We start from the raw sequence: 10650 nt of genomic DNA on the forward strand, positions 1-10650 counted from the left end.
AAATGTGGCAGAGGACTGACTCGGGAGAGAATGGTCCATGTGAAGGGAGGATTGTGTAAGTAGTGGGTGGAAGGACAGGGAAGGTGAAGAAAAAAGTTAGTTATTTTGTGTTCACCTTTAAGTTGTTCTCTGTGGGGTGCTCTCTGTTGTGTTTGCTTGTGGTGCTTCTGAGGAATGGAGAAAGAGAAGTGATATCTCATGTGAGCCAAAGCTATCGCCCTCAAGAGCAGGACCCACATCTCCTGTGACCACCTTCACATCCCAGTGCTGAGAACAATGCTGGACACATATGGGGCTTCAATAAGGAAGAAAGAACAAAAAGAGGGTTTGTGAGAACGTTTCATATGTTGGAGTATGCATTAGTGTATCCATTGAAAACTAATCTGGTCATGTCTATTACATAAAATCACGTGCCCTAAGATCAGCAATATCATTTCTGAGAAACTATTTGCCAGAAATAAAATGACCAGTATGAAGGAATTTGTATACAGAAATGCCAACAGCGGCATTGTTGAAAGGTGGTCAAGAAATCAGACAACCTAAATGCCGATCAAAGACATTTGACAGATAAGCAGACAAGTTCCAAAGCTCAGGCTCTGGAGCCTGCCTCTTTGGACTTAATCTGGGTCCCCCCCACCACTTACTAACTGCAGTATGTGACTTGGGTAAGTTATTTAGACTACCAGTGATTCAGACTGCTCATCTGAATATTGATGACAATAATACCTACTTCATATGTTTGTTATAAAAAGCAAAGGAAATCATTCAGGTAGGGTGCTTGGAACAATGTCTTGCACTCGATAAATATTCTCATCAGTAGGGGTGTGCGTGGGACAAAGAAAAGCAAAGCCAGAGCTGCGAGCACTTTTTCTACCTGCAGTGTCTCAGGTTCATTCTTAAGGAACTGAGAACTTAATCTTCCCAAATGCCAAAAATACCATCTTATGCCCCACCTCTCACCCCAGCTCCTGTAACACAAATGCTCACCACACCAGGGTTTGTGGGATGCAATCCATGCAGTCATCTTGCCTACAACAACTATAAAGAAGAACCTCCTGTGAGGCTTATATGACCTGGGCAGCAACAGCCGGGTCAGGGCATCCTCAGTATTATGATTCCAAAACCAGATAAGCCACTGATGCCCTACACGAGGTACAGCAGAAAGGTCTGGGACAAAGTAAAGCCTTCCAACCCTGACCTAAAGTTGTGGGAGATTGGCAGGATTATTGGCGGCATGTATCAAGATCTTACTGATGAAGAGAAACAAGAATATTTAAACGAATATGAAGCAAAAAAGAGTACAATCAATCTATGAACACCCATCATAACTCCCCTGTGTACCTTGCTTACATAAATGCAAAAAGTCGTGCGGAAGCTGCTTTAGAGGAAGAAAGTCATCAGAGACAGTATTGCATGGAAAATGAAGAACCTTATATGAGCCTTCCCTACTGAAGATCCAGATGATTATGATGATGGCTTTTCAATGAAGCATCCAGCCACCGCCCGGTTCCAGAGAAACCGCCGCCTCATCAGTGAAATCCTTAGTGAGAGTGTGGTGCCAGACGTTTGGTCAGTTGTCACCACAGCTAGAATGCAGGTCCTCAAACAACAGGTCCAGTCCTTAATGGTTTGTCAGCGAAAACTAGGAAGCTGAACTTCTTCCAATAGAGGAACACCACCAGGAGGAGGGGAAATTCCTGGAAAGCTCAGATTCATTTAACAATGAACTTAAAGTGTTGTGCTGTCTGAAGGTAGCACTGGATCTGGAGGAAATTGCAGCTGAGATTGCTCAGGCAGGAGAAAAGGGAGAAGGAGGTTGCTGAGCAAGCTGAGTGCAGTCAGAGCAGCATCGCTCCTCGGGAGGAGCAAGTGGCAGCAAACAAAGGCGAGGAAAAGAAAGATGATGCGAACATTCCAATGGAGACAGAGGAGACGACACTTTGAAGAAACAACAGAGAGACAACAGAACAGTGAAGAAGGCAGATCTACTCCTGAGGACTGGAGAGTAGGCAGGAGGGGGCCGCAGTACGGCAGAGGAAGGAACCAGCGATGGTAACACTGGCTCAGAGAGCAATGGTGCATCAGTGGATGGGCCGCTAACAGATCCCATACTAGAAGATGAGAAAAAAAGAATAAGTGTTGCCTTGTTTTATGTGTTCTAAATACTTTTTTTAAATGAAAAAAATGGTTTTTAGTTTTAATGGTTCAAAAAAATCTCATTAGTATCACTTATTATTTGCTCATAAGAACATAGAGAAAAGTATAAAAATTTATTCACCACACTGTAAGCCTTGGCGATGGGACTAGGAGGGAGAGAAGTGACTAACTTTATATATACACCATCCTCTACTGTTTAATTTGTTGTAAGACACATGTTAATATAGCAATTTGAAAATCAAATCCAATAAAATATTTTTAAAGAGTAAAAACATAATAGAGAAAAGGTCGAGATAGACCAGCCCTACAATATATTAAGGCATTTTGCAGAAACGGGTGGCTCGAGTAGTTAAAGGTGTTCTGGGGAATAGAATGGAAAGGTCTGAAATAGGCTTCAGTGGATATAAGGCTTTATTATAGGCTAAGGTGATATTTCTAACCTTTACAGAAAAGTGGGATTATTAAAAATGGTACAGAAACAATTGGTTAGCTTTTTTTTCGGGAAAAAAACGTTTAATTTCTCCCCAGTACCTTAAACAGAAATAAATACCAGATATATCAAAAAGTTAAGTTAAAAACAAAGAAAAGGCAGAATAATATTTTTCTAATTTTGAGGCAAAGACAGCCCTTTTAAACATCTAAACAAACAGACCTTAAGGAATAAAATAGAAATGGCTATATAAACGTTTAAAACTTCTATATAACTTCCTTATCCAAGCTTTAAAAATGAGTTAAAAGACAAATGAAAACCTGAAATAATACTCATCATGTGCTGACTGTAAAGATAATTTATAAATAACATGAAAATGATGAACACCCCAGTATAAAGAGAATGGGCAAAAGAAGTGAGAAGACAATTTGCACAAGCAGTACAGATGAACATACAAAAAACCATTTAGTGTTTTTAATAACCAAACGGAAATCCAAACAAGAAATACCATTTTTACTTATAAAATTGATTCCTTTTAAAGGTTAACTTCTGGAAGACTGCTTTAATTCGTAAAGTGCCAAATGCCTCCATCCTGGTAGCAGCCATCGCCATCTGTTGGTGGCACTCAGACATGACTCACCTTTGCTCTGAGTCACAGCTTTGTGCCTTTTGGAGAAAGCTTCTAAGTCAAAAGTTAGAAACGTCTGTACCTCTATGGTGTGATAGGTGGGGAAATGGCTATGCTGCCAGAGGGATAAAATAGTACCTCTATGGAGAACACTTAGCAATATAAAAATTATTTCATGTGTTAATAAATTATGATGAGTAAGATTGCAAGAAATCTTAAGAAAATAATCTCACACAAGAGAAAGAAACCATCTACTATCAACAACAGTTCTGTTAAATAAATAAAATTATATGAATTTAGTAAAATAGTGATCTATAAAAACATGAAAAGTATTTACTACATCAAGCTAAGCTGTGGGGAGGGGAAGGAAATGGCAACGTTCTATGTAGATTTGTCAGTTTTCTTATTTTATGTCTGAAATTATAGATGGAAAATGCTGAAAGCGATTATCCCTGGGAGGTAGAATTTAAAATGTTTTAATTTTCTTTTTTCCTTTGGGCATGTATGTGTTCTATGTTTTTCATATTTTCTGCAATAAATACCTACTACTTTTGTAACCAGAAAAGAAAATTCTTTAAAAAAATGATGGTAGTCAGGGGCAGGGAAGAAAAGTAGTCTATAGATTTGCTAAGTTATTTTAGTCACTGTAATAGGTGAAAGTGACAAAATGAAGTTTCTGAGTGTCAGAAGCTGGATCATAGCCAATCATCACTTATTGTAGCTGCCCGGCATCCCTATCAGCCTATCAGCCCTTTAGCTCTTATTTCTCCTCTGCCCCAGGCTGGGCCCATGTTTTTTCCAATCCAATTTTACAGAAACAGCCAGCAGCTAAAGTCTGCGCTCCTTGTCTATCTGCCTCTGTGGAACAACAAGCCAGCCTTTAATTCCCATTTCAGAATCTGATTCCTCTAAAAGGTTTCCCCAAATTTGCCTGCTATTCTCTGCTAACTCACCAGCACAATCTGTATCTTGTGTAAATTAACTTCTCTGTGAATCAATTTTCCCACAAAGTGGGAATAATAAAAGTACCTCATCATAGGGTCATTGTGATAATTAAATGAATTTAATATATGTAAAATGCTTACAATAATACCTGCTAAATAGGTAAACCACAGTAAACTCTGGCTGTAATTTAGCAATTGTTCTTATTTTACTATTTTTCCAGATTTTGTTTCATAGCGCTATACTTCTATAAGGTATTAATAGATATACTATTATATTAAAAGAAAAATTTAAGTAAGTGAAAGTCCAGCCTAAACAAAATTAGTAAAGTTCTTTACTGCAAAATTAATAGGATTTATACTAAATCTGAATGAGTGAGGTAAGTGTGGAGGGTTTTCCAAAGTTCTATTTTAAAAAGTCCCTAGACCCTTTTCTTAAAGTATCTGAATGGATGGTTGAATTTCGCTTTCGGAAGGCTGTATTTGTTTGTTTGTTTATCATTCATCATTCATTTGTCTTTCTACCCCTATTCACTTCTGCTCAGTTCAAGACCTGCTTGTTTTTAGTTTTCTTACTTTTAAATCTATTCGTTAGCTATTCTGAAAGCACTTTGAGATAAGAACGATATGAATGTAAGGGGATGGCTTGTTTCTAAAAGAATTGCATTCCTGAGGCACAAAAACCTCCTTGCCAGGCTCATGAGGGTTTGAAATAAATTTTTATTGAATGGAAGAATGAGCAGATGAATGCAAGAAAAACTACCCCACAGTCTAAAATAACGAATTCACCAATTGTTTTAGAAAGCTTATTAAAGCAGAGGTTCTTAGAAGAGAAGCTGCATTCTAACGTGAAATGTGTGTGTTGCCTATATAATTTATACTACATCACTGTTGTTGATGTGTTTTTAGAAGTTTAACTCAAGAAAGCCTTGCAAATAGCTCAAAAATACCCAGCATATCTGTGTCATCACGAGTACCTCAAAGCCCATCCGAGTGCAGACACAAGAGCTGTCTCTCGTTGTCTGCTCTGTTAGGACTCTTGGCATATCACATCAATGACATGGAATCTTCTACTGATTCAGTTGTTTGACTGGGACACATGCAGGTGGTCTGGACTTGTAAGCTTGGAGGCTCACAGGGTCCTCAGTGTACAATCTCCACTCTTGTTCCACCCTATGTAGGCTTTTTGGATACCTGACCTTTGGTCACCCAAACAATTGTGTTTAGACCCAGAATAGGAGTTTTATCTAAATTACAGGATGCCTAGGGCTGCCTGCCCTTTGCAGATGATGGATGTAGATTAGCTGATCTAAACAATTAGTTAAGGAACAATCTGATCCCTAGTGACAATTAGGATGTTTAAGGCATCCTGCTGACAGCTGTGGTGACAGCGAACAGTAAAACTACCCTTCACTGAAATCAAGAAACTGGGTCCTTATGATTTACAGGCAGTCCCCTCCCCCTCCTCCCCATATGGGCTTTTAGGACTTAAAAATGACTGAAAGGAGCCGCTGCTACGTAGTGGAAAATGTAGAAATGGCAACTATAATTCTAGCTGAATCATTTCTCAGATCCAGCTCTTCAGAGGACTAAACTAATGGGGAAAACAAAGAAAACTGATAGGGTCTCTTTCCCCTGAAATAAGTTGATTTTAAAATGTAAGTCAACATATTTTCAGAGACAGCACATGGGAGGATCCCCTTGCCGTTTAGTTTTCCCATGCATGAAAGTGTTCTGCAGTTTAAAGAGCTATACATTCTTACGCTTTACTAAATACATTTTAGAACAACAGGATTTAGAGCAAATACTTTATTCAGGGAATCTGGAAATCCCAAAATGCCAACAGAGTACTACTGTTTTGCTACCGCTCAAAAAGGAAACATTTTAAACATAAATGCCCCGAAGAATTAATTTTTTGAATTTAAAATATTTTGTATATTTTCATAGGATCGGTTCCCAATTCCTCTATCAATTGAATAAGCCTGTGAATGTGCTCCAAGCTGGCTCCTTCCCTACAGAAAAGAACACATTTCTCCAGAGAGGATTTTGAGGAATGTGTCCAAATCCTAAATCCCTTCTTCCCTGAGAGAAAAAAAAAAAATGGGAGAGAATCAGGACATGGATTTCTATTTCAACTCTTCTTTCTTAGATCTTTGAATTACGGGCTATTAAAAATAAACCTAGAAGACATTGCAATGAATTTTTTGAGCAGCTGGAAAAGACAGCATAAAACGAGTGATTACAATCAGCAAAGTGTGATAACAGCTGAACGCATTAGACCCATCCTTAAAAAGCCAGATCCCACCCCCTCCCCTCTTGGGCCTGTTGGACAGAGAAGGGGATGTCACACAATACAATCCAAACACGTACTCTGTCCATATTGGGTTAAGAAAATATAGTGCTGGTCATTGTCCCCAAATGACAGACATTCACAGATGGAAAGCAGAAGAAGCTGACTTCCACGGTGCTTCTCATTCCACAGATAGATTTTGTTTGGAAAACACCCACCTGCACTAGGATCTGGCCTGAGCACTATAAAAAAAAAAAACAAATTCTTCATTATGGTCCCTGCCTTCTAGAAGGAAACTTAGATAATTTCTTTTTGTATGTCTTCCTTTGGTAAAGATAGTTAAGGAAAAGCCCTAAGGGCATGTAACCTTTCCTTGCCTTCATTGTTTAAGTAGGGAGTGTTCTTCCTTAAAGGAGTTTTGTTCTTTCTAATGCAGAACACAAAAATTGTCCTATTGAAGGAGTGCCTTTTGATGTGTGAGTATAACATTTCAATTTGTCAAGTTGTCATCTGAATGCATTTAAAAATTATTTAAGTAAAATGGAGGGAAAAAGGTGAAATTTGGTTCAAGGAAAACAGTAGAATTTTGAAATATCTGCCTTAAACCGTATTTTTTTTTCTTGTTTTAACAGCCTTACAGTGAAAATCCAGTTTCACACTGTGACAGTTTTATTTTCTTACTTGCAAATTTTTAAAACTGGAAAAAATTTTCTTCACTTGAAAGTTGCAACTATGACACGCGTAAACAGAAAGTCAAAGAAAAAGAGACTATGCTTGTATATCTATGAAAAAGATCATGCCCAAATATAGAAAGAGAATTTCAAAGCAGACACCATATGTTTAACTCTTTGTTCAAGCAAGTCTTCAGGTTTTCACCTATTATTTTGAGATTATAAACATACGTCTTCTGTATTTAGCAGCCTTCACTTAGGGAACTCATTTCCAATCCACAACATTAAATATGTAATTATCTCAGAAAGAAACGTTTAACTTTTTAAATTTTTATTAATTTAATTAAACTTATTTAGTTAATTTATGGAGTACATGTGATACTTGATACAAGGATACAATATGAAATGATCAAATCTGGGTAACTGAGATATCTGCCACCTCAAACATTTATTATTTCTTTGTAAAGAATAACACTTTCTTAGGGTCAGAGGCATCAAAGTTTTTCCTAGTATAGCTCTTGGTTTCCTTTGTAAACCCAAATATTTGTGTAAAAATAATATAAAATATCAACGTTTAAATAGTGAATTAGTTTGACTATTTCAGATTTGTTGCGTATATAAATCTGACATTAATGAGATATTAATGACTAGTTCTGGAAATTTATCATCTCAAAATTAACCCAAGTAGATCCAATATCTGTTTATTCTTACTGAGATTTTAAAATCCTGACCCCCCTCCATTTCCCCACAAAAATGCTTGTCTATATAATCAATTTTATATTATGTAGGCATATATTTATCTACTTCTACATAAATAATGGTTTCTTTTTTAAAAGCTTTTCAAAGTTGAGATTAAATATATATTTCTTCACATTAATTAAAACTTTCTTTAAATATTTAAAGACAGTTGCTTGACAAAAATTTATGTACATATATCTCATGGGCAATTTCATTTATAAGGACTTGTTAGACAATTGTTTAGAAAAATTAAAAATAGCCTATTTAATGAGTATATAAGCAGTTTTTTACAAATTTATGATAGAGCCAAGAATAATGAGATTCTCCAAGAGCATTTAACAATTTGGGAAAGTACTCATGATGTGATATTAAGTAAAACGAATAAGATGAAAAATTGTAGATATGGTTCATATGGGAGGATATTTTCTTCCTGGCAATGGACGATGCTGATGGTTGACTAGACCACTGTCTTTAAGGCACCATTTAAAAATGAATCATATGTATTTTTGTAGCTGTGAACCTTGTCCTCTATGCTTCTTTCCCTTTGAAAATCGAGCGCTCTCTTTTTTCCCTTTACACAGAGCAATATATCTGCCCAGTAAAACAATAAAAATGATGGAAATTATTTGGTGAATGGAGATTAATTTGCAGTTTATTCAAAGATTTTGCATCTTTAACGCTTTCAACAGGGCATAGTCCCGGGTGCTAAATTAAAACAAAGGTCCTAGCTTGAAATCTTCATTTATTTAAAATCTATTCACCTTTCTTCTTTTATCACGAAAAAAGTACAGTAACTCTGACTTCATGAATAACTAAATTACCTTGAGTCTTTTGATTTTAAAATTGTATTATATGGCATAATTTATTAAAAGGTTAAAAGTGGATTTCTAGGAGTTTAGATATGAGCGGGTTTTCTAACCTAAAATATTTTCAGGAAAAAATTTAATTCAAAGTTTGAAATTATATGATAGTGCTACTATTCTTTTTATCCCAAACCTTCATTTATATCAGCTGTATAAACATACTTGAGAAAGCTAAGTATACAAATGTCCAACCGATTTCTAATTACTGTTATTTTCATCAGTGGGTTTTTAATGTAAATATTTTACATGTACAATGAGAAAGAGACACAAGAACGAAAGCTTGAGAAGGTTCTTTCTCTGCTCCTTGCAACATCGCATGGAGGACAGAGCGAGCAAATCTGGGCCTTAGAGCGCCACCCCATGGTAAACTAGGCGAAGGGCACTGCAGGGGTGTGCTGGGCTCTTTGGCCCAATATTCTCCGCTTAGTCTGCGTGAAAGAGCCTCCTTCACTCGGCTTCTTTAAAACATCAACAACTCTAACTTACCTTCTCTGCACCAGTGGTTGAGTAATTGCTGAATTAAGGAATCTGTTTGAGTATTTCCTACTCTGACTTTAGGAACAGGCTTCCCCACGCCTGGGCCCCACACACCCCAGGATAAAATAGAAAATGTGTGGGGATCTGGGTAAATAAATACTCTCACAACAAGGAAAGCCTTGTGAGCTTGTGAGCCTGGGCTACAAAATTCACTCTCACAGAAAGTCTGGTTTAATTATCAGTTTCAATTTCCACTGTCAGTATTCATACTGTCTCTACATTATTACTTTGCGAATGATCATAAGATTTGCTAAAACCAGTAAACAAGAATAAATGCAATTAAACTTTCTGGGGTGTTAAACCAGAATTTGCATGTGTGGGTCGTTATCGACTTAGAACATTAGAAAATAAGGAACAGTACAGAACAGGATTAGAAAATTAGGAACAGAAGCAAGGCACTGTGAAATGGTAATTAAACTCTTGCTTGACTTAAATACCTTTCTTTTATAACAGCCACACATCACTTCCATTTTTATCCTTGTGATTTATTTTATCTAAAGTAAAAAGAACATTACCTTTTTTGAGTTCATTCCAAAATTGTTTTTTAGGGTAACATGGAATAATATAATTGAAAATTCTATGTGTCACTTTCTTCTCTTTTTTTTTTTTTTGAGACGGAGTTTCGCTGTTGTTACCCAGGCTGGAGTGCAATGGCGCGATCTCAGCTCACTGCAACCTCCGCCTCCTGGGTTCAGGCAATTCTCCTGCCTCAGCCTCCCGAGTAGCTGGGATTACAGGCACACGCCACCATGCCCAGCTAATTTTTTGTATTTTTAGTAGAGACGGGGTTTCACCATGTTGACCAGGATGGTCTCGATCTCTTGACCTCGTGATCCACCTGCCTCAGCCTCCCAAAGTGCTGCGATTATAGTCGTGAACCACTATGTGTCACTTTCATACCACATTAGCGGAATAGAAATGTGTTCACGTTAACTCTTGAGGCTATTTGCGCCAACTTAAAAAAAAATTTTTAATTGTTGTTACCTTTTTCAATATTAGTAAGTTCTCAAGACTCCCAGACACAGTGGAAAAAATCCATTTACAAATGTAACAAGCCCTGGTAGAGGCATTTCTTCAGGCAATTCCGAAGGAAAAGAATTGGGACAAGGAGTCAGATCCGGGGGCCACCTCTAGCATTTCCAGATCCACACAGCCTCTTTCTGTCAAAAATCTTCCAGTTGACTTCACAAATGGCTTTTACAGGCATAATTGGGGTGAAAACCAGCAACACTGGGTGAGGAGATATAAATTCTGTAAAGAAAATAAAAAGTCAAATAGTGGAAAACTTCCCAGGAAAAGCACTTGGAAAATTGGATAGGGAGACTAGTTAAATGGCAGTGTTCTGACCATCCAACCCTCTCTTCTAATGGCTTCTTTTCTGTCAACAGAGCTGCC

The 10650-nt window shown here is 37.2% G+C and overlaps 1 pseudogene; it reads left to right on the top strand.

Annotated features, from left to right (window-relative positions):
• The first annotated feature begins 925 nt into the window (after nucleotides 1-925).
• Nucleotides 926-2162, top strand: LOC105728468 (SWI/SNF-related matrix-associated actin-dependent regulator of chromatin subfamily E member 1-like; annotated as a pseudogene).
• The last annotated feature ends 8488 nt before the right edge of the window (nucleotides 2163-10650 follow it).

Source organism: Aotus nancymaae, unplaced genomic scaffold (genome assembly GCF_030222135.1).
Source record: "Aotus nancymaae isolate 86718 unplaced genomic scaffold, 86718_ANA_hifiasm-v0.15.2.pri h1tg000040l, whole genome shotgun sequence".
NCBI classification, from domain to species: Eukaryota; Metazoa; Chordata; class Mammalia; order Primates; family Aotidae; genus Aotus; species Aotus nancymaae.